Source organism: Pelodiscus sinensis, chromosome 24 (genome assembly GCF_052426305.1).
Source record: "Pelodiscus sinensis isolate ZL-2025 chromosome 24, ASM5242630v1, whole genome shotgun sequence".
Taxonomy (NCBI): Eukaryota; Metazoa; Chordata; order Testudines; family Trionychidae; genus Pelodiscus; species Pelodiscus sinensis.
Window position 1 is genome coordinate 13,519,968 of NC_143075.1, and position 19,566 is coordinate 13,539,533.

Here is a 19,566-nt window from a genome sequence, read left to right on the forward strand (position 1 = left end):
ATCCATACATAATCCTTCTGTACATTTCTAAAATGAATATGTTACTTTTAAGTAGGCAGTGGAGGGGAATACCTTAAATTTTCCTTCCCAATATTACTTGATTGCTTATGTTTTCTGTTCATTTGGAGATTTAAATCCACTGTGTATGCCCACAGAAGCACAGCAGTAGGTAGAAATTGCTTAAATACCATAATCTGTCACTTCTACCAACCCACAGAGTAAAGGTTTAAAATTATGAGTACACACACTTGCTCTCTAGTTTATTCAGTCAACATTCAATACATTCTTAACTGCACATTGTTCTGAAAATTAAGATGTTTCACATAATACTCATGAAATAGCCTGGCAAACTAAATGCTGCTATGCATCAGCTTCAGACCCCTGCATCACAGAAACTTAATCTCTACCAGGGAATCCCTTTGGGGAGGTGTAAGCCAGGTGTTGCTCTACACTGTGCATCAAGCTGACTGGTCCCCAGTAGTACCTTCAGCAGCTGGCTTACACTGTTCAGAATCTAAATTTGGCCATGTGCTGATTTATCAGCTTTGTGATTCCTGCACACCAAGATACTATTGCTAAAGACTTTGAAACACCAGGTTTAGACAAGCTAGTTAAAAAAAAAAAAAAAAGCACAACTGATGTGATCTCTCTCTTTCCTTAATTATAATTTTTAAAAGGAAAAATAGTTAGGGTGTGGAAAGAGTTCAGGTTACATATTGACATTCCTGGATGACTCACTAATTATTCAAACTTAAGCAGTAACTGGAAGGGAGAGACCTCATCATCCACTTGATTTTAGTATTGCCCAAGTGCTGGTATAATGCGAGCCTGAGCTACAATTTCACCAACACTCTTGAAAAAGTTCCCAGTGAGAAGTTCTGTATTGCACTGATTTTGGTGATGGCTGCGTTTGAAAACCAGGAACCAGTAAATATGAGATGCCCTCTTCATTTATAATTGAGTCAACAGAAGATTTGGGAGAAGGCAAAAAAAAAAAATCACAATCCAGTAACTTTAAAAAAGCATAATTTCTTCTATGAAAAAAGTAGAATAGTTTTGCCATTAAAAATGTCAGTTACTTTGTACTGAAATGACACACATTCCACTGATTGGCATGCAATGTTCTCAGCTGTGAAAAGAAAGTGAACGGGGAATAAATAAGTCAGTCATGAGATGGGCAACAATCTAGTAAAAGCATTTACTATAACTAACTGATTCATTTAACAGAAAGAAAAAGTGTGCAAGTGGTTCCAAATCACTCTCCACTGCATAACTGCACAAAGGGGTGAATTTAATACTAGTAAAAGATGCTGGATCAACAGCCAAGCAGATACAATTCTATTTATCCAGTGAAAAAGCAGACAGCAAAGGCACAAGTTTCCTCCACATTATTCCACCTAGACGTTCAATCTGGATGGACTCTTGGCAGTGCGCATCAAAGCACTGCACAGGTAAGATCTGTACTGCAAGATCCATAGTAGGCTTCACAGTCTTCTTGCTCCTCACACCTTAGAACTCTAAGAGATCCTCGAAGGAGGAAATTTTTTTTCCCCATTCCATTTTGTATTTATGGTTGGAAAGCTCTTTTTAAAGGAAGAGTTTTGTAGAGAGCTGAGGTTGTAGAACATGAGCTTTGCACTTGTGTGGCATTTGTTGTCCCAAAGCTTTTTCAATCTGTACACATCAGTCATACTATAAGGCCACAGGATCTAACAGCAGTGCAGCTGAGCAATGGCACAAATTAATAATCAACATATCTGCTGCCTCATTAGTAAATTCAAGCCACCAGGACTCAGTAACAAGAAAGAATAATAATAAAAGACAGAACTGCAGTAATTTGGAGGTTGTAAAGCCCAACTGCAGTAATCACAGGGGAGATCACAATACTTAACACTACAGACCAAGATGATGTTTGAAACAAGTCTGATCTTCATATAATGGATCTCAAAAAGTATAGATGTGGGATAGCTTTGGAAATCCACGCATTACATTTTAGCTGGTTAGGCTGAGATCCAGAACCTTACTCCCCCACTAACCACTGTACCCTTATATTAATTCACCTTTTAAAAACATTCTGGAAACATGTCCTATACCCACATTTCTTTTCTCTTCTCCCACTTACTGATTTTGGACCTTTATTGTAATGACTTTATTGAACAACACTGATTCTCAGTAGGTTAGATTTCAGAATACTATGCTTGGCTAGATGGATGCCACATTATTCTCAAGGGCTAACGCACACACCCATCTACGGGTGTACCCAGTACAGAAAAAAAGCACTAACAGATTGACTGGTTCAGAATCCACAGAAAAAGCCCTCATGTGGGTCAGCTTGAGAAAGGAAAAACAAGCAATGGGCCAATTTCCTTCACTTCCTGACTTATACCAATAACCTGGAAGACAACAGAGTAAATTTGTAACATGTCAGTTCAGAAAGAGGTTTCATCTACCCTGGATGTAGAGTATCCTTTCATAATCTGAACCCACGAATGGGTAAATCAGATGTTTCAGTGGGGAAAAAAAGACAACAAATCCTCCAAAAATTAAAGAAGTTTAATCTCCCCACAAAAGCTACAAATTGCCAAGAAATGTTAACTCTCAAGCAGATTTAAAGTTGGGGAAAATTATAGAAATTATCTACCAGTAGGTGGCACCACAGACAAACATCCAGGGAGAGACCACTCCTGCCCCACTCTCCCACCTAGAGAAGTCCTACACCCTTCAACAGTTTATATTTAACCACAGAAAGGTAACAACTCCTCTTCACCTTCCTTTGTCCTCTCTAAAGTTGGAGTAAACAAACAGGGGAAAAATGGAACAGGATGAAAAGGAAGGAGATGATTGGAGAAAAACAGAAGTTTGATAGAAATGGGGAGAAAAAAAAATACTAACAGCATTGGGGCACTGATTTGAAATTTGGCAAGAGTAAAAGCTACGCATTTTGTTATCCCCATACATCTGGCCAAAATTGGACCAAGTTCTAAGCACATACAAAAAAAAATCTGTTTGCACATCCACAGAGTGCCTTATTAAGTGTTTGGTAGTTAAGATTTCTTAAGATTTTTGCCTTCAATGGGCATGCTCCATCCTCACACAGCACTTATGCATCAAATTGTGCAAGCACTATTCCACTCCCTCTGCCCTGAGGTTACAAAGTTATTCTCCATTCTAGGGCTCCAGGGGCTAAGCAGATTTTTTCCTGGATATATTCTTTCTTGTCGCTAAAGCCTGCTTTGGTGCTGGGCACTGGAACTAAGAGCAGGAACGTAGTTACTGTGTTCTTTCCCTGATCCATCCTCCTCAGCTGCTGCCTAGGAAGTGCTATGAAGGAAAAAGCTGCTTGATTTGAATGCAAACAGAGCATGATCTGCAGAGGTGGGAAGCATATACACAAGAGCACATTCCCCTTAAGAACCTGGAATCAAATTCATGTTTCCCAAGTCAGAATTCCTTTGCTTGCTAACTAAAAAAATTGTTGTGTTGTGGATCTAAAAATTCCAGACCTACTGACAGAACCATGTGGGTGTCAATATGATTCAACATAATAGAACTTCCCTCCTCCCTCCCAGGTTCCTTTTAAAAAAAAAAATTATGAATATTACATGCAAAACAAATACAACTTACCCGTTTCTAAAAAAAACAACACAAGGGCAGATAAGCCAAGTACTCAGTCCCGATTAATGATCACAACTGGAAAAAAGTGGGAAGAAACTGCCCTGTGAAGATAAAATATTAAAGAGAAATATATACAATGAAAAACAGGAAGACAATGAATGTTTTCAATCAGAGTCCCATACCACTGCATCTAGCCAACATTTGTAAAACTGAAGACGGGCTATGTGAATTAGGAATCTATGTAATATTCCTTATACACTTATTTCAGTAAGTGATTCAAGATAAAAATGAATCACTAACTACATTCCTGGTAGAATTCCACAACACTGGTCATCAGAAGTCATTCGGGTCTTGTTTTCTTGAGGGGCTCGGGGAGATTTCAATATAGGACCTATTATCTTTGAACAAGTCAGTAAAACTAACAGCAAAACCACCAGGTGTAACCACCCCTGGGCAAAAACGAGCATGATTCATCAATTAAAAATTTAGGGTGCGGTGGAAAAATACAGTACTTATGAGCAAAATGTATGTTTTACATTAATTATTTAAGTGCCATATTCAGATGCCATATGTATAATTAGAAAACCCTGCTCTTTTGCAGCATAATTAATGTTTCAAAAAAGAAACATGCTGGCAAGTCACATACTGATAACATTTTTTGACCGATCAAAGAGGTGGTTATTTCTAAACCTATTTTATAATTAACATTCAGAACTAGACTAGAAGTTGAGTAGGTTCCCTGACAATCTCTGGTCACTAGAGGTCATATGCATCAGAGCTAGCTCAGGTCAAATGATAACAACAAACCTTTCATGCAATACGGTACAACATCGAGAGTAACTTCTGCTCAGGACAGCTCCACAACTTTAAGTACGTCTATCATTATATACAACCGGACAGGTTTTAATTAAAGCCCTCTGATAAGAAGAGCCGATTTGTACACACCTGCACTATCCACCTAAATGAAACCTCCAGCATGGAGTCCAAAGCTCTTAGTTAAGTTTAGAGATACACACTTGTTATTTTCAAATCAGATGAAGGCAAAACCGCAATAACTCAGAATTTCTCCCAGTCAGTGCCCTGCACCATCTCATGCTGAGAGAGGGCCAAGACTGAAATCCCTGCAATCTCCTGAACTATCACACTAATTTTTTGTTCATGATTGACCAGGGCTGAAATAATCACAAGCTTCACCCACAGCATTCTACAATGGCTCCTTCTGGGAAGGGCTGGGAGTGAAGGAATGATATCAACTGCTTTAAATTATGTTGATTTCACCTTTCCAGAAAAGAATGTGTCTGTTATGAAAGGACTATTCATGCCTTGCTTTCCTCCTTCACTATTTTGTTCCTACTTTTCTTACCCCCTAAAACACAAGACAGCCCAATGATAAATCATCAACAGAACCAACAACAGAACCATTTACAGTAACTAACTGTTCCTTTCATTTGTATAGACTTCATATGGACCCCACCATCCATCATTACACACACACACACACACACACACACAGAACTGTGGAAACTCCTTTCAGAAAAAAGATTAAAGCATAGGAACTAATTTGTATTAACAGCCAACAATAACACTCTCACACTTACCATCAAAATGCCCAGGTAATGGCAATCTATGCAGATAAACTCCATTTATCAAACAATCCATTATCAAGTAACGCAGGGAAAAGGGATACATTTTCCTGGCCAGGCACTGTATTACCATCTCACCTGAACCCAAATGCAGACTGAAATTTTGTCTGGATACAAAATTACAGCTCAGCTCCTCAGAAGAGTCCAACCATGGAGACCAGCTTTCAGAACAGGTGTACTACCTTTACAAGTCAGAAGCTGCAGAACTGTGCAAGTGATGCAATCCTGGTTAGCTTCACTTTGCCACTCCCTACAGGGGTTCTCAAACTTCACTGGATTGTGAACTGCTTGCAAAAACAAAAATTACTTCATTCTGGCAAGCTGATGAGGAATGGGGGGAGATGCAGAGAGCAGTGCACCTTCCAGGCACACACAGCTTCCCCCCACACCTTGCCCAGGGGCCTGTGCAGGCTGTCTCCTGACTACATAACACCAGGAGGGGGGATCAAAGGATGAGCTCACTCAAGCCTGCTACCCCAGGCTAGGGGCAGAAGGGGCCAAAGGCAAAACCTTTGGGGTGGGAGGACCAAAGTTGAAGCCCAAGAGGTTCAGCCTCAAGTGGAGGGGCCTGTAGTCTCCATGCAGGGCTGAAGCTGAACCCTGCTACCTAGGTCTGAAGCCCTTGAACTTTGTCCTAAGACACAGGGCTCAGGCTTCAGCTTTGTCCTGGGTGGCTGGATTGAGGCTTCAGCTCTAGTCCCTAGCAAATCTAATGCTAGACCAGGTGAACAAACCACTGAGCTATAGGACTGTGTAAGTGCTCTGTAAATAACCAGCACTTCTGCTGCAAAGGCCACAAGGTAACTGGAATAGATAAAGAACAGTGAAATCCCAGTTTAAGAGGTGGGATGGGGAGACTAAGTCCCAAGAGGTCCAGTGACCAGTCCAAGATCCCATAGCAACTCATGGAAGAAACACAAATAGAACCAATATACTTAAGTCCCTGATCTAGCTACTGGATAATGATTCCCTCACTTTTTTTTTTAAACTAAGAATCCCGAGTGTTCATTTTTAATGAATCCTAAGAAATATGATCTAAAAATATTCTGTAACGGGATATATTGGGGGTGGGAGGAAGATGACAACTGAGGTCCAAAATATGAGCAAGCATGCCTAGCAAGACAGCTGAAGAACAGCTGAGGTACTGTCAGAGCATGTAACTTTGCTCACCATCTTAAAATGTTCCAGTGGATCCATTTGTTTCATAGTGATCCATCATAGGAGTATTCTTGAGATTGGGTAATTGTCCGGTTCAATTAAGAATACTAGCTCAGAACTGTGCAATTTACTTTTTTTGTGAGTACTGTGGGTCAGCAGGCAGGTATGTGCAAGTCAAAAAGGTCAGAAGGCTGTGCATTCTGCTCCAAGTCCATTCTAATTACTTGACCCTATGGGTAGGTCTATAAGCACGACAGCTGCTTCAGTTAAACAGATTAAATACTGTGGATGTTCATCTAGATTCATCCCCCTCCACAGAAGCATCTCTGCAATGTCACAGGTACAGGAAACAGCTCCTCAGAGCTTCTCTTGCCAGTCAACATCCCTTTGAAGGCAAGCTTATAATTTTTCCTTGGCTGAAAGAGATCCATCCAAAGCCTCATTCTTATTATATGCTACTGCAGGTGTGGCTAAGAGTAACCAAATACAATGAATTTCATTGCTGATAGAATGTGGAAGAATATATAGCCACTTTTCTGGTTTACACTCAAAATTTCTCTATCCCCAAGCTTATTGTATGTTTCCAAGAAAGACTTAAGAGTTAAGGTTAGGCTGGGCCTTTCATTGTACAAATCAGGTTTGACAGATTCCACAAGGCAGAGTTCAGGTTGATGAGCAAGACCGGGGTGACAGAATGGATTTCATCCCATCCCTTCAGTGTTCTTTATAGAAGACAGTTCTCTGCCAAATAATGTCACTTTATGAAAGTGCTTTACATCCATAAATCTCAGTGCTGCACAATAGTGTGCCATTTGTCTTACAGTTAGCAAAACAAAAGCAAAATGATGAACCCACAGTCACAGCAGAACTAGAAATGGTACCAGCTGTCTCCCCCACATCAGCTAGATCACAGTGCTTCCCAGTAAATAAAGTTATGTCAAATGAGGTTTGCAGTTGAACAACAAAAATCACACTGGTTCAAAGGGAAAACAAGCTTTAAGTCAGAAAAATATTAGCAAGATAACTGAATTGTGACCACATAGAAAAAACCTGCAAATTGAAATCAGGAGTCATGCTGAGATATTAGGCACCAGCTTGCAGCATTTTGGGAGTTTAATAGCACCTCTAATACTTGATCAGCATCAAAAGAAAAAAAATTAAACACCAACAATAACTTCATACACCCCACTAATTATAATTAAACTTAAGTCACTGCACTTTTGGATCCTAATACTTATTAAACACAGTAGCTTAGTTTTCCTTTTATTTTTGCCAGATGTTTTCATACCACACATCAGAAACAGCACTGTGTAAAGCTTATATTTTAGTAGAGCTCCTAACAATCTCTTAGGAAAACACGGAGACTGATAAAAATGGAGTGTGTCATATAGTACCACAGAAATCCTGGTGTGTTTAATAAAGCTTAACTGGGAACTAGATGGCTCAAAGGGTAGGATTGGGATAAAGATGACTTGGAAGAATTAAAATCTAAGGATTAAGAAGAGTCCTGCATACATACAAAAATTTGTATCCACATATGTAGCCACAAAAATGAGCCACGGATGCATGTAGACATATGCAAATTTGCAGGGTTCTAGATAAAAAATGTGTACCTGAATCCAAATCCACAAAAATAAGCCAGAGACCTGTATCCACATCAGCTGATGCAGTTGCCTAGGATATCAAGTGGGTATTTGCAGATTTGCAAGGTTCTCATATTCCCTTCCATCCCAATAGGAAAGAACAAAAGAAAATATTCTAAACTATTTTGAGGTGGAAAGGTTAATAAGAGATCGTTTTCTATACACGAAATGTGATGAAAATCAACTCTACGCTTCTGACTCAGTTACTGATCTTGACTACTTTTCATTAAGATAAATATGTTCAACACCAACTATTTCTCCCTTATAGTAGAATAATAAATATAAAAATGTAAAAGATAGTTGAATTTTTTTTCCAATTAATTTCACAAAGATAAAAATATAAAACTTCCAAGCCTAGATAGAGCCTTTCACATTGAGTTCAGAACTGAATCCGGAGCTGTTAGAAACCAAAGCTATGACCTGATTTGTTTGCTGGTTTATGGGAAGTGAGACTGCAGTCTCAACACAGTTCCTAGTGATCCAGTGTCTATATTCAAAAATGACTGCCACTGATACCCTCAGTAGCAGTCACAGTTGAGGTGCCAAGAACTGGATGTGCCATGAAGAATGAACTGCACTGTCACACCTGGAGGTGGTGACCTCTCCAGGTCAGGGTGGGACAGACTCACAAGACAAATGGAAAAGCTGTCATTTCCAATGCTCATGTTATACCTATTGTGGCTAAGCAAAGATCTTCATTCTTCAATGCCATCTTACAAAAAAAAAAATCTAAGTTCAATTATTTCTATAGCAATTTTAGTCTGAAACAGAGTGAACTCCTTCACAAAGCTATGCATCTAATTTCTTCTGGATAGCATAAAGCTTGTTTGGCACTCACAGGGAGTGACAGTTACTTCTCATTTATTTTTAATATGATGCACAAAACAGAATAATAAATGAGGCAGATCTGTAGGCTACATCCAAGGACGCCTGCACAGCTTTGCCAAAGCAACGGCTTCAGGCTTGAAAATGTTTTCACCCTCTCCCAAATGGCAAATAAAGTTGGCTTGTGGACAAATACTGTACTTCAGTACTCCTTTCCTCATTCTGCCTGAAGTACATAGCATACAGGAGGCTGGCAGAGTGAAGATCCGAAGAACACTATCTGTTCTACAAAGCTCAACATGTGCACTGGGAATAGCAGATCAAGCCTGCCATCGGAGTTCTGATCACTGCTGTCTCCATACCAAACCAATGTATGGGCATGTGCTGTATCCCTCCCAAGAGAAAGACAGAAGTACCTTCCCCAAAGAGGGAAATAAAGTGACGGTAGAACTACTGGTCCTCTTCTAGCAGCAGGCCCAACCAGAAGTCTTGGCTATAGAGCAGGGCTATTCAACACGCGGCCCATTTGTTTGCGGCCCGTGGTGCGATTTGGGTTTACGGTGCTGTTTGGGTCGATATGTGTTTTAGTAGTTAAATCCCTGGATTATTGTTGTTGTTTTGGCTTCACAACAAAAATAGTCAATATAACGGTCTTCTGTTGATATGCGTTTTAATAGTTAGATCCCTGGACTGTCACTGCTCATTAAAAATGCTATCATACGAGTGGAAATCAGGTAAATATTGCACTTGATTAATATCAGCAGAACTGACTTAAATGGGGCCTCTGTGTTGTGTAGTCTTGTCTTAATCTTTGTATTCATGCCCATCACTGTGAAATAAGCTATTTGCATATATTTGCGTGTATATGCAACCACACTTAAATTGCGGCCCTCGGCATGTGCTGTGAGTATCATTGTGGCCCTTGGGGCTTCCAAAGTTGAGTAGCTCTGCTATAGAATGTGCACCTAAATAGTTAAAAGCTACTATTCTTAGTAAGAGATGCTAATGTAGACTGGAATTAGGTACTATTAATTACCATATCAAGAAAATACCCTCTGCCAAAGTCAAGACATCTCTACTATCTACACTAGTGATCCCCAACTGCTATCACCAGCAGAACTAAAAAGAGTGAGAACATGAGATTTTCAGAATTTGGTGGTGTAGAAGCAACCAAAAAAATAGGAGCTCTGATCCTGGTAGTACAGGGACCAAATTAAGCATTACAGTCTCCTGGTCACTTCCAAATACAGTAGAAGGGAGGCCAAAAACCTAGCTACAGCCACAGAAAAGGACCAAACACTGACTCCTTAAAATGCTCCCCCTTCCTATCGTGCGCACACAACTTTTTCTGCTGGAGTCAGTGATGGATTTAGAGTTAGTGGGGCCCGCTGAGCAGCTTCATCCCCACAGGACCCAGCCAAGAAAAAAAATACTTTCTCATTTACTTCACATTTTCCATTTCTTCATTTCCCCCCTCCTATAAGTAAAAGGAAAACGAAGGGAGCTACCTTGATTAGCACCAGGGTTTGGGGTGCAGGGATCAGGCTCTGGGAGGAAGTTTGGGCATGGGGTGCAGGCTGTGAGAGGGGATCAGGGAGTCAGCGCTTACCTTGGGCAATGGGGCTCCCAGAGTGATCAATACACCTCTCTGGCAGCAGCTCTTAGGCAGGAGAAGCCAGGTAGTCTCTGTGCACTGCTGCCTGCAAGTGCTGCCCCCACAGCTCCCATTGGCCTCAGTTCCCAGACCCCAGGAGCTGTAGGGACATGCTGGTTACTTCCACGAAGGAGGGAGTCAGAGCAGGTAAGGAGCAACTTTAGCTCTACTGTAGGCATGTCTCTGCATGCCCATTAGCGGTAAGATGAAGCAGGTTTCTGCATGCTCCTCAGGGTGTGGGCAGTGCACAGAGCTGCCTCTCCCCCACCAGGGGCTAAGGAAGTTAAGAGCCAGATAATTCGCTAATCATGCAGTCGATAGAATTTTTATAACAGAAGAAGCACTCAGTCCCGGCTTGAGCCAGATCCAGGAGCTACCCTTGCTGCAACTCTGTAGTTTCAGGTGGGCAGGCAGCCCAGCCCTTACTACATGTAAACTGCAGAACTGCAGCAAGGGTAGGTCCCGGACCAGGCACGAGCTAGGACTGAGCATGGCTCCGCACCCAGAGAGGGTGCTCCCTTTCCATGGCAGCCTACACTGGCCGTGAGCAGAGACAGCTCTGGCAGCAGCCCCCTTCAACAGGAGGTCCCAGCTGCCTGCTGGGATCCCTCCCCCATGGACAGGGGCTTCTTCTGACAGCCTCCCCTTGCTTCCCCTCCTGCTGCCTCTCAGGGTGGGGGGCAAGCGGCATCACGGAGACAGTGCTGGGGGAACCAGCTTTTAAGCTGGCTCCACCCAGAACTGGCTTCTGCTCCCCCACCCCGCTGCCTGATACAGAAGCAACAAGGGTGGGGAATGCAAGTAGTTGACTCCACTAACTGATAAGCCTAGGCTTATGTGTTAGTCAACTACTTCCCTACATCCCTATCAGGAGCACACAGAGATTTGCCAGCAGCTGGCTGCTTCCAGCATGAGGCCATCAGCCATGACAAGCAGACAACCTGCCAGCCTGACCCCTGCCATATTTTAGGGTCCCCTGTCCGTGGGGGCCATATGCCACACACAGCACAGCACATTTAATGTTATAGAGGATATGACAGAGGTCTATAAAATTGTGACTGGTAAGGAAAAAGTGAATAAAGAGTTACTTATTTGTTCCCAGAACACAAGAACTAGGGGTCACCAAATGAAATTAGTAAGTAGCAGGTTTAAAACCTGACCTCTGAGGAAAGGTTAAAAAAACTGGACAAGTTTAATCTTGAGAAAGAAGACTTATCAGATTCCTGCTCAGTCTTCAAATCTGTCAGGGACTGTTATAAAGAGGACCGTGATCAATTGCTCTACATATCCATAGAATGTAGGACTAGGGATGTAAAAATGTATTACAATAGCAACCATGTAACCGATCTAAAGTCTATCAGTTACATGCTTAAACATGTTACCTGGGGATGTAGAACTAGGGAGGGAAGGGCCCCACCCAGCCTCTGACCCCACACGCCTAGCAGAGTTGCAGAAGTTAACCATTGTCAGTTCCTGTTAAGCATCAGCTTCTCAGTTAACCAGTTAAACCAGGGAAGAGGAACCATTTTTGTAGGGGGTGCCAATTGAAAAATGTTCCAAGTGGCCGTCGGCTGCCCCGGAAGGCACAGGGCTTTGGCAGAAGGGGCAGGGCCTTTAAATAGCAGGAGTTGAAAGGGCTTGCATCTCCCCTGTGGCTCCCAGGCAACACATTAGCGGGGGGGGGGGGGGGTGCAGGAAGCTGCAAGCCCTTTCAACTCTTATTTAAAGGCCTGTGGCCTTAGCAGCCACTCGGAAGGAGTGAATCCTTTAAACAGAAGCAGTTGAAAGGGGTTGTATCCCTCCCCCCCAGCTAATGCATTGCCTAGGAGCCACCGGGAAGGTGCGAGCCCTTTTAATAAAAGTGGCTGAAAGGGCTCACGCCTCCCAGCAATGCATTATGGGGCAGGGCTCAGAGCTGTCACGTAGGCTGGATAAAAGAGCTTGGTGGGCTGGATCCAGCCTCCTGACAAACTCTTGTCCAGCCCTGAGTTAAATTCTTCCATCCCTAGATCAGACAAGTAGTAAGGGGCTTAATCTGCAGTTCATAAGATTTAGGTTAGATATTAGGAAAAAATTAACTGTAAAGGTTAATTAAACTCTGGGACTGGCTTCCAAGGATGATGGAGGAATCCTCATCACTGAAGGCTTTAAAAACAGGTCAGACAAACACCAGTCAGGAATGTTCTAGATTTAGTTGGGCCTGCCACAGCACAGGAGAACCCCAGGTTTATATAGTCTCAAGATCCCTTCCAGCCCTACATTTTGATGATTCTTATGAAAAACTGAAAATAAAAGATGTTGCTAAGTTTCATTTCTCAATAGTTTAGTACTTGTTGGAAGGTGGAAAGAACCTTTATCTAATGTTCTTGCAAGAAGTTCTGTCATTTGTCAGAAATGATCCATCATTTTATATGGAACAGTACAAATATATAGGCTAGGAAGAATGATACCCAGCAGAAACTAAACAGAACACACACAAAATTAGAAGTATCCCAGAACTTTAGCTGTAACCAACTATGGTGCCCCTACTCTTAATTTCTCAAGGGACCCAAGTTCATGTGCTGAAGCCCAGAGTTACCTTACTCTTGAAGCTCAATTTTCTTATTGTTTCATAGAATCAGAGTTGGAAGAGACCTCAGGAGGTCATCGAGTCCATCCCCTGCCCCAAGTAGGACCAACACTAACTAAATCATCCCAGCCAGGGCTTTGTCAAGTCCGGACATAAAAACCTCTTGGGATGGAGATTCCACCCCCTCCCTAGGTAACCTATTTCAACACTTCACCACCCTCCTAGTTAAATAGTTTTTCCCAATAGCCAACATAGACATCCCCCACTGTAACCTGAGACCACTGCTCCCTGTTCTGCCATCTGTCACCACTGAAAACAGCCTCATTCCATCTTTTCTGGAAACTCCCATCAGGAAATTGAAGGCTGCTATCAAATCCACCTCCCATTCTTCTCTTCTAAACAAGCCCAAATCCCTCAACCTCTCCTCATAGGTCATGAGCTCCAGCCCCTTAATAATTTTTTGTTGCCCTCTGCTGAACCCTCTCCAATGCATCCACATCCCTTCTATCCCCTTGGTGTCACAAGGAGGAAGGAGAAAATTTGTTCCTCTTGGTTTCTGAGGACAGGACAAGGAGTAATGGGCTTAAAGTGCAGCAGGGGAGGTTTAGATTGGACATTAGGAAAAAATTCCTAACTGTCAGGGTGGTCAAATATTGGAATAAATTGCCAAGGGAGGTGGTGGAATCTCCCTCTCTGGAGATATTTAAGAACAGGTTGGATAGACATCTGTCAGGGATGGTGTAGACGGAGCTTGGTCCTGCCTTGAGGGCGGGGGGCTGGACTTGATGACCTCTTGAGGTCCCTTCCAGTCCTATTATTCTATGATTCTATGGGAGGGAAGGGCCAGAACTGGACACAATACTCCAGGTGCTTTTCATTCTTCAAAAAGAGTTGACAAAATTATTCAACTAAATCTCCTTTTGCGATCAACTTCAACCTCCATAATTTTCCACTGTTCTTTGAGAACCAAGGTTTCAAACTGATGATGAGTTAGTCCACATTTTATTGGGCACTGCATCAAAGAACCTTGAGCTGGCTTTTCAGGATTTCAAAGATCCCGATCTTTAAAGTTTGAATTTGATGTGAAAAATTTTTCACAACCTTAATACTCAAGTCTCAAAAGAGGACATCTACTTCAAGTTCTTGCTGATGCCCTTGAAGCAACTGCAAGCTACTTTGGGTGTAACCACCCACATATTTTGGGGTAGTAATAATATGGCACTCATCGTATGAGCACATTTCAGAAACTGATTCCAGGGGCTAAAGAAAGAACTTCCATAGGGAGATGAAAAATAAGAACTATAGTCACCTAACTCAGTGGTTCCCAACCTTTTTTATGCCAGGGATCGGCAAACCCATTCACAAACTTTTGGCAGACCGGTAACATTGTATTTACAGAATTGCATATTCATTATGTAAATAATGAACACTCTTTGACACTTGTCACCCATACACCCCATGCCCTTTGACCCTTTAACCTTTGATCCCTACAGCCCATGCAAAACCCTCTTGCCCCAGGACCCCACCACACTCTCACCCAACACCCCTTTGCACCCCCACCCCAACACTCCCCAGAGCGAGGCTGCCCCCCATGGAGCATGGCTGTTACTGCTGTGCACAAAGAGGGAGAGGCCGCTGGCAGAAGTGCACGCCCTCTTCCTTCACACCTCCTCCCTCCCTCTCGTGTCTTGCACCCCCATGGGGGGGGGAGGGTAGGAGTTTGGAGCCTCGGCCAGGCCACCATTACCAAGGAGGGAGGGAGGGAGGAAGGCACCTCCTCCTGCCACCACCAGCATAACTGCCCGTGTGGGCACAGCACGCATCTCCAGCTGACTGCCATTACCGAAGGGAGAGGAGGAAGGGAGGCGTGAACAGCAGGCTTGAACTCTGGCAGCCGCCGTGGCCTGCAGTCAGTGAGTCTCAGACCAGCAGTGGTCCATGGCCCTACGGTTGGGAACACGCTGACCGAACTCATGATGGACAATTTTTTTTTTACTGAATTCTTTTCAAGGAGAGGATCTTTCATTTCAGGCTTTACAAGTGCTGAATCAAAAGCAGTAAAAGACAACCTGGGCTCTAAAGATTTATGAACCTTTAGAAGCACTCTTCAGAAAAATCTAGTCTATATACATGAGGCTGCTATTTATAAAACAGAAGCCAGAGCATCAAGCAATAGCAACCATCATGCACATGGTATCAATACTTTAACTCTATGTAGCAGGTCTAAAGAATTAGCTCATTGTGGCAACAGTCAAATTGACAGTCTGCTAGAGCACTCTACATGCTGACTAAGAAGTACAATGTTTTTTCCACAGTGAGTTTAACTAATACAAGCCTACCACACATACATATCAGAGTAAACTACAGGACTTGATCCAGATATATATGAATGGCTTAAGGATGTATGATTTCCAGCACCATTAGGTTATTCTTTACTGACCAGACAGGGAAGTAGGGAGAAAATATTCAGGGATACAGTTACTGTCAGCACCCAACACCGCACTGGTGGAGAACTACTGTAGTATTACTTTGTATGTTCAAATCTAGATTTCAAGCCAAATGGACATTTATAATTCCATTTTATTTAGATTTTTAAATGATTATATAATTGTTCAGACAGCTTCACTGGTGGCTGAAATGGCGTTTTAGTTTATACTAAAATGAAAACAAAATATGAACTTAAACTACACTAAAAATAAGAGTTGAAGTGATAATCCCTTGCTGAACAATCTAAAAATGCAACAGGCAGAAAGCCAGTAAGTTCCAGCAGGAAACTGAGGCAACAATTATTTATAAAACTGTAAATATATTTACAATGAGACCAAAATCCCCAAATTACAACTATATTAGGAGACTTAAACTGCCTTTAGAGTGGTGATCAAACTTTTTCTCCTCATTTGAGTTCACACTATTGTTATATTTAACTAGAGACACTATAAACAGGAGCGGCCCTAGAGGAGCTGCCGGCAACTGGTGCCCTAGGTGAAACGCAATCGGTGCCCCCCACCTCCAAAACGCTTAACGGCCATTTAATTTGGCACCCTAGGCGACCGCCTAGTTGGCACCTATGGACAGGCTACCACTGACTATAATTAATGTGTACTGGAAATTCTTATCTGCTTTACATCACTTATTGAAGTAACTTTTACTTATAGGTATTTCTATGGTACTTGTCACCCAAGTATGTCTATAAATGCTCAGCATACAGAAGATATTTTAATGGAAAAATAGGACCTACACTTCTCTGCAATTTATGCTGAAGGGTAACAATGGTAATTCTAGAAGATATACTTTTACTGAGAAAGCTCTTTATGTTTAAGTTACACCATCAATTTAGAGGAGATAACTGGCCTATTTACCTATAATTATTTCTCAAGGTGGCAGGCGGCCAGTTACTAGAATTGAATAACCATCAAACTGGGGATCAATTTCCTGTTTTGATTATTTGCGACACTATGTTTTAGTATGTCTCAAATGCTAACAAATACTATCTGCAGAAACTATTTAACAACGGACAAAAACAATTATTATAGATTAATAAGGTTGGAAGAGATCTGAGGAGGTCACCACGTCCAAAATCCTGCTAAATCATCCCAGCCAGAGCTTTATCAAGCCAGGACTTAAAAACCTTTAGGGACGGAGATTCCACCACCTTCCTAAGTAACCAATTCCAGTGCTCGATGACCAAGTTTGCTTCAGTGTAATGAAGCAGGCATCACTCATTCACTTGTGTCCTCTCAGAAGGTTTGGCGCACATGTACAACATAGACACCATGCTTTCTGCGAGGATTCCCATACACAGGCATGAAGTGAATGAAGGTTAACATTCCTTTAGAAAGGACTGCTTGTATGTTTTACAGCCAAGCAAAATGAGTATGTTTTTCAATTTTTGTGTTTAAAAATCAACTAACAATTTAATGATTTGCCTACCACATTCATATTGCAGGTGAATGGGTTGTATCCAGTTGCAGCATACACCATTTACATGTATACCCTCTTGCTATTTGGAGAACACCATACTTTTCTATCATCATGCTTTGCTGACCCCATTGTTACTTGGATTTCATCATGATGCAAAACTATTTCCCATCCCAAGGATCTTAGCAAGAATTTACTTCATAAGAAATATTTTTACTGCATGTTATAAATTGGTCTGTGCAGATGCCATGGTTAGTTTATGATAGCAATTCTCCTGCCTTCTTACTCTCTTTGAAGCTTCTGTTAAAAAAGCAACAGAAACAGTCTCAAGCTTTCCATTTTGTTTATTAGATCATTAAATGAACTAGCCCAGTTTTCAAAGGGATTATTGGGGGTTGGGGGAGGGGAGGAGAAGAGGTGGAGAAGAAAGGGATTTGATTCCTTGTCATCCTTTTCACAAGTATGACTTCTACCAGCTACAAATTCAGAACACAAACTCTTAATTATGTATTGGTTTTGATGCAGATGTTTTACTATCTGTAGTTTTTCATTTGCTGCAATTTTGTGCTATATAATGGTTTTTTGATAAAAGGTGGATTGCAGGGAAGGAAATCTTGCCCTCAAGGGGCTCCCTGTTTCTCAGGAAGCAGGGATGCAATTTCCTTCCTTGACACCATCTTGTATGTAAAAAGTTAGTTATATTACCACTAAACTGTGAAATAATCTCAATGAGCTCATTAGTCTAACAGACTTTTCCCCTTAGCAGAAACCTATTAATATATGGGCTATAAAGAAATAACCCCTAAAAACTTTCAGTCAGTGGATTAAACAGTGCCCCAATTAATGTTGAATTTATTGCATTTGAGCCAATATTGGAGACTGGGAGGATGGAGAGCTAGTAAAAGGCTGATAATACACTAGAAAAATAACTAGAATGTGCTCATGGGACTTCATGATCAACTCTCTTGAAAATGTGATTTATTCAGGGATTAACACTGAACACTTTTCAAGAAGACTGACTACTTCAGATGTCTCTAAATATCAGAGAGGCCCTGAGCATTTACCAGACTGATCGCACCCCCAACTAGGGAGGTAATAGCGTAGATGATTGCCAATAAGCAAAAGTTTATAAGGTTAGTGCTATAGACTACATGCTAGGATTGCCAGATGGTTTCAGAAAAAAATATCGAACAACAACAACAAAATACTCCAGGAAAAAAAGTTTGTTGAGAGAAAACAAACAAACAAAACAAACAAACAAACCGTAGCCATTTTAAAAAACTGCATAGTGAGGCTTTTTGGCCCCAACAGACTGCCGGTGGCCACCCGCCATCTTACCTCCCTGCGCTGGGCTGGTCAGCTCCCCGGTAAGTACTAGGATTGCCAGGCTGCCTCCGTATTGAGCCAGACAGCCCAAGATTTTCGTCTCCTGTCCGGGAAAAAAAAAATTTAAAAAATCAGAAAGACCAGATATTTTAGGTATCCGGTATTTTCTGAATTTTTTTTTTTTTTTTTTTTTACCAGACAGGAAGCAAAAATAACAGACTGTCCGGTTCAATACTGGACACCTGGCAATACTACTACATGCATTTCTCCCCCGCCATGTTCCCAGCCAGTAAACTTTTTTAGCAGGCTGGCCAGCAACCCGTCTCAGTCCCAGCTTGCGCTGGATCTGGGACCTACCCCTTCTGCAGCTCTGAATTGAATGTGTATTAGGAGCTAGGTGGCCAGGCAGCCCAGCTCAGTTCCAACTCATGCCAGGTCTGGACGCTCAGACTCTGCCCCCCGGACAGGGGCTGCTGCCATCCCATGCTGCTGCCTCTGATACTGTTCCCCTGGGGACTGTACCAAAGTCAAGTGACTGATAAGAATTCATGAAGTTAATCGACTATTCAATTAACCGATATTTAACATCGCTACCCTGTGGGATTCAGACCCTAGAATACATATTCTGATTAACCAACTTAAACAGCTTAACTAAAATGCCATTATACATCAGTAATTAGAATAAGTGTTTCAGAAACTCTGGGACCAATAATTAACATACTCCATAAAAGATGGATATTTTTGCAAGTATGTAATGAGATTTGTTTTGAGCCCTCAAAGTAGTTATTGTTTAAAAGGTTTTACTGATCAACTGTTACAGTGTAATCATATCACATAAGGGAGAAAATCCAATGAGATTCTAGCAGGCTTTTGGCATATCCCAAACAGTTTATGATAATTACACACCATCTCTAGAAATGAAATTCCCAGCTGAAGATAAAACTAGATGGAGATTATTATATTAGTTTTAACCATTAAACACATTATCAACTTTATGATATGTCACAAATAATGTAGTTCGGTTCAAAACCAAAGTTCAGTATTTTTGGTAGAATTTAAAACCCTATGCATGATGGCTAGATAGAAACACAGTGTTGGTACTGGTTAAGATACTAGTTGCAAGCACTATTATACAAGAGAAAAAACTTCCACAGTTCAGAATAAACTACTGTGTAATCAGGGCTCCATGAGTTTTAGCTGCTGAAAATTTAATGC

At 41.7% G+C, this 19,566-nt stretch overlaps 1 protein-coding gene across 12 annotated transcripts in view; it reads right to left on the minus strand.

The window, feature by feature from the left end:
* Nucleotides 1–19,566, minus strand: part of CTNNBIP1 (catenin beta interacting protein 1) — a 67,648-nt gene that overhangs the window by 37,925 nt on the left and 10,157 nt on the right. For 3 of the 12 annotated variants that reach the window (XM_089773170.1, XM_075906093.2, XM_075906092.2), the window contains one exon: nucleotides 3,625–3,716. The exons of 3 other annotated variants lie outside the window; for them this stretch is intronic. The gene's annotated coding sequence lies outside the window, so the exon portion shown is untranslated. Of the gene's footprint in view, nucleotides 1–3,624; nucleotides 3,717–3,915; nucleotides 4,045–5,336; nucleotides 5,477–18,363; nucleotides 18,455–19,566 lie in introns of those variants that run through there. 6 more of the 12 variants (XM_075906098.2, XM_075906089.2, XM_025186658.3 and 3 more) reach the window with 5 other exon arrangements.